Consider the following 5940-nt stretch of genomic DNA (forward strand, 5'->3'; position numbering starts at 1 on the left):
ATTGTTTTTTTTTTTTTAAAGATTTTATTTATTTATTTGTCAGAGAGAGAGGGAGAGAGAGCAAGCACATGCAGACAGAACGGCAGGCAGAGGCAGAGGGAGAAGCAGGCTCCCCGATGAGCAAGGAGCCCGATGCGGGACTCGATCCCAGGACGCTGGGATCATGACCTGAGCCGAAGGCAGCTGCTTAACCAACTGAGCCACCCAGGTGTCCCCCAAAATTCATTGTTTATACACCATACCCAGTGCTCCATGCAATACATGCCCTCCATTATACCCACCACCAGGCTCACTCAACCCCCCCACCCTCCCCCTAAACCCTCAGTTTGTTTCTCAGAGTCTAGTCTCTCATGGTTTGTCTCCCCTCTGATTTCCCCCCATTCACTTCTCCTCCCCATTTCCTAATGTCTTCTGTGTTATTCTTTATGCTCCACAAGTAAGTGAAACCATATGATAATTTACTCGCTCTGCTTGACTTATTTCACTCAGCAGAAGCTCAACACACACAAAACAGATAATCACATCAAAAAATGGGCAGAAGACATGAACAGACACTTCTCCAAAGAAGACAAACAAACAGCTAATAGACACATGAAAAAATGTTCATCATCACTATCCATCAGGGGGATTCAAATCAAAACCACATTGAGATACCACCTTATACCAGTTAGAATGGCCAAAATTAACAAGATAGTAAACAACATGTGTTGGAGAGAATGTGAAGAAAGGGGAACCCTCTTACACTGTGGGTGGGAATGCAAGTTGGTGCAGCCACTTTGGAAAACAGTGGAGATTCCTCAAGAAATTAAAAATAGAGTTTTCCTATGACCCTGCAAATGCACTACTGCAAATGCACTGGGTATTTACCCCAAAGATGCAGATGTAGTGAAAAGAAGGGCCATCTGTACCCCAATGTTTATAGCAGCAATGGCCAGAGTTGCCACACTGTGGAAAGAGCCAAGATGCCCTTCAACAGACGAATGGATAAAGAAGATGTGGTCCATATATACAATGGAGTATTATGACTCCATCAGAAAGGATGAATACCCAACTTTTGTATCAACATGGATGGGATTATTTCATCCCAAATTTGCATACATAATCTGATGTACTTCTAAAGCTTTAAGACACCTGAGAGATCAGTGGGTTCGAACCATTCTGTCAGCTAATAAAGAGACTGAGACCTATAAGAGTTAAAGGATTTTGCTAAAGCCATACAGCCATTTGGGATAAAGTTGGTCAGGTTTTCTGTTTGGTTGATTTGTTGTTTTTTTTTTTTACTTCCTAATAATGCTAACCTTAGTTAAAAGACTGGGTTTTAAATGGAAGGTATGTAAATGGGGGAAAGTGAGGAAGGAAGAAAGAGAGAATGGGGAGTAAATGAACCCTTGTCTAAAATCATGTGTTTGCGAGTTGAGCAACTCTGATATAATAAGTTTCCATAGGAACTCAGATTTGCTTGTGGCATCTAATTACTGCATAAGTTTCAGTGCCCTAGTATAAGACATTCTCCATCATGGATTTCACATTATAATATCAGAAATAAGAGTTTCTGGGAAGAGGCCTCTAAGGTGGTCTCCAGTTATCCCTGCCTCCTTGTGCAATCTTATCCCCATGAGTATGGATTGGATTTAGTGACTCACTTCTAATGAATAGAAAACAACAAAAGTAATGGAGTTTTACTTCTGTGATTAAGTTATAAAAAGGCAATGGCTTCTGTCTTGAGTATTCTGTCTGTCTGTCCCTCTTTCTCTGTCTCTTTCTCTCATCACTCACTCTGGAGGAAGTTAGCTGCTATGTTTTTAGTTAGCCCTATGGAGGAATTCATGTGGCAGGGAACAGAGGGAGGCCTTCAGCTAATAGCCAGTAGGAAACAGAGGCCCTTTGGCAATTGCCCACAAGGAATTGAGACCTGACAACAACCAAGTGAATGGCCTTGGAACTGGACCCTCCTCACTGGAGTCTGCAGATGAAACTATAGTCTCATTGACAGCTTGGCTGTAGCCTCATAAAAGCCTGTGAGCTGAAGTCTCCAAGATAGTGGCACCAAGATTCTTGGCTCATAGAAACTGTGGCATAATCATTGTTTTAAACTGCTGAGTTTTGGGTAATTTGTTTTCAACAGTAGGTAACCACCACAAGGTGAACTAAGGACAAAAGAAATCTTTAAAAAAAGAAAGAAAGAAAGAAAGAAATCTCAGTTGATTATTTTCTCCCTTTGATCATTGTGCATCACAGTCTTATAAACAAACTTTGGATTGTTTTTAACTTTCCTTTGATGCTGTTAACAATAAGCTTGCAAATCACAAAACTGAAAAGCTTATCTACTTATCCCCTTAAATGCATTACCCCAAATTGTGGTTAAAAATACGTCTTGGTTGGACAACATAGAAGAAACGAATAAATTCCTAAAAATATAATTGTCTAAAACTGAATCAGGAAGAAATAGAAAAATTGAGCAGATGGATTACTAGCAAGAAATTGAATCAGTAATCAAAAAACCCCAACAAACAAAAGTCCAGGACCAGATGGCTTTGCAGGTGAATTCTACCAAACATCTAAAGAAGAGGTAATACCTATTCTTCTCAAATTATTACGCAAAATAGAAGAGAAAGGAAAGTTTCCAGATTCGTTCTACATGGCCAGCCTGCATTATCCTGATACTAAGACTTGATATAGATGAAAGATAGATAGATAGATAGATAGATAAGTAGAGGAAGGAAGGGAGGGAGGGAGGGAACTGCAGGCCAATATCTCTGATGAACATAGATGCAAAAACCCTCGACAAAATATTAGGAAACTATCCAGCAATACATTGAAGAAAACATTCACCATGATCAAGTGGGATTTATTCCAGGGATGCCAGGTTGATACAATATTCACAAGTCAATCAACATGACACATCACGTTAACAAGAAAAAGAATAAAAACTGTGTGATCATCTCAATAGATGCAGAAAAAGCATTTGCCAAAGCATGCGTTCATTCATGATAAATATTCTCAACAAATTAGGTTTAGAAAGAACATACCTCAACATAATAAAGGCCACATATGACAAACCCATAGCTAACATCATACTCAATGGTTCCTCTTAGACCAGGAATAAGACAAGGATGTCCACTCTCATCATTTTTATTCAACATAGTACTGGAAGTCCTAGCCATAGCAGTTAGATAACAAAAAGATAAAAGGCAACAAAATTGGTAAGGAAAATGTAAAACTTTTACTATTTGCTGAAGGCATGACACTATACATAGAAAACTCAAAAGATTCCACCAAAAAACTACTAGAATAAATGAATTCAATAAATTCACAGTATGTAAAGTCAATATATAGAAATCTGTTGCATTGCTATTCAATAATAATGAAGTAGCAGAAAGAGAAATTAAGAAAACAACCCCATTTACAATTTCACCAAAAAGAATAAAATACCTACCAATAAATTCATCCAAGAAGGTGAAAGTCTTGTATTCTGAAATGAATGGAAGAAATCAAAGAAGACACAAATAATGGAAAGATATTCTATGCTCATGGATTGGAAGAACCAATATTATTCAAATGTCCATACTGCCCAAAGCAACCTACAGATTTAATGCAATCCCTACCAAAAAATCAACAACATTTTTCACAGAATTAGATATGATACTAAAATTTGTATGGAACCACAAAATATCCTAAATAGCCAAAGCAATTGAGAAAGGACAAAGTTGGAGGTGTCACAATCCCAGAGATTTCAAGATACACTATAAAGTTACAGCAATCAAAACATTATGGTGCTGGCACAAAAACAGACACATAGATCAATGGAACAGGATAGAGAGGTCAGAAATAAATTTATGCTTATATGATCAATTAGTCTATGACAAAGGAAGCAAGAATATACAATGGGCAAAAGATGTTCTCTTCAACAAATGGTACTGGGAAAGATGGAGAACTACATGTGAAAGAATAAAACTGGACTACCTTCTTATATCATACACAAAAATGAATTCAAAATAAATTTAAAACCCAAATGTGTTTCTAAAACCACAAACCATAAGCCTCCTAGAAGAAAATATAGACACAAATTTTTTGGACGTCAGCCATAGAAACATTTCTCTATATACGTCTCCTCAGGCAAGGGAAACAAAAGCAAAATTAAACTGTTGGGAGTACATTAAAATAAAAAGATTTTGCACAGTGAAGGAAACCATCAACAAAACAAAAAAGCAACTTCCTGAATAGGAGAAGATATTTGCAAATGATACATCTGATAAAGGGTTAATATCCAAAATATATAAAAAAAATCTTTTATGAATCAACACCAAAAAAAAAAAAATCCTATTTAAAAATGGGCAGAGGATCTGAATAGATATTTTGTTAGAGAAGACATACAAATGGCCAACAGACACATAAAAAGATGCTCAATATCACTTATCACCAGGTAAATGCAAATCATAACCACAATGAGATATCATCTTACACCTGTTAGAACGGCTAAAATAAAAAACACAAGAAAGAACGAGTGTTGAAGATGTGGAAAAAAGGAACACTCACGCACCGTTGGTAGGAATGTAAATTGGTACAGTCACTGTGGAAAACCATATGGAGGTTCCTCAAAAAATTAAAAATAGAATTACCATATGATCCAGTAATTCCCCTAGTGGATATTTACCTTCCAAAAATGAAAACACTAATTTGAAAAGATGTATGCATCGCTGTGTTTATTGTAGCATTATTTATAATAGCCAAGATATGGACACAACTCAAGTGTCTTTCCACAGATGAATAGCTGAAGATGTGTGTGTGTGTGTGTGTGTGTGTGTGTGTGTGTGTATATAATCACTCATCCATAAAAAAGAATGAGATTTTGCCATTTGCAGCAACATGGATGGATCTAGAGGTTATAATGGTAAGTGAAAAAGCCAGTTAGAGAAAGACAAATACTTCATGATTTCACTCATATGTGGAATTTAAGAAACAAAACAAATGAACAAACAAAGGAAAAAGACAAACCAAAAAGACTCTTAAATACAGAGTAAAAACTGAAGGTTGCCAGAGGGGAGGTGGGTATGGGGGTGGGTGAAATAGATAACAGGGAATTAAGAGTACTGTTATCTTGGGGTTATGGACATTGGGGAGTGTATGTGCTATGGTGAGTGCTGTGAAGTGTGTAAACCTGGCGATTCACAGACCTGTACCCCTGGGGATAAAAATACATTATATATTTATAAAAAAATTTAAAAAGTTTAATAAAAAAATGTTTTCAGCTATGTTAAAAAAAAGAGTACTGTTATCTTAATGGGCACTGAGTAATGTATAGAATTGTTGAATCATTACACTGAACACCTGAGACTAATATAACATTGTATGCTAATTATACTTAAATAGCAAAAAGATAAAAGGGGTACTTCTTGGTAATGAGGAAAATACTCAGGGACCAAGTCAGCCATAAATTATTTCAGCAACTTATCATATTTTGGGTGCCAGGTCTAGAAGTGTTTTTAAAGACATGGTTGAGTTGGTATTTTGAGGTGTGAATCACTGTCTGGGCCAGAGTACTTCTCTTTCTCCAGGTGCCCCTTCCCAAAAACTGGTCAAGGAGCTTCTACACTTCTGCTGACATCGTGCTTCTTATTTTCAGGGCTGAAGGTATGCCTGAAAAAGGCATAAAAATTCCTAGTTTATAATCACATCTAGAAAGAGAAATATATCCATGCTCTACCTCCGACCTACCAGCCGGAAAAACGGAGGTTTAGAGGAAAATAGAAGTCACTCGCAGTAACAAGAATGTCAAATCTCATGCCAGAAGAAACAGACCTGGCCTAAAGGCATGATCTCTTAAGTTTAGAAAGTAAAACTCTGTGGAAGCTTGGCAGGTGGGGAAATTCCAAAGTGCCATGTAGCTGAAATGAAAGGGAACTGTGATCATTTTGGATGTCTGTCAATAAGCCCAGAATG

This window comes from Enhydra lutris, unplaced genomic scaffold, assembly GCF_002288905.1.
Source record: "Enhydra lutris kenyoni isolate GAN:26980312 unplaced genomic scaffold, ASM228890v2 scaffoldscaffold15, whole genome shotgun sequence".
Classification (NCBI taxonomy): Eukaryota; Metazoa; Chordata; class Mammalia; order Carnivora; family Mustelidae; genus Enhydra; species Enhydra lutris.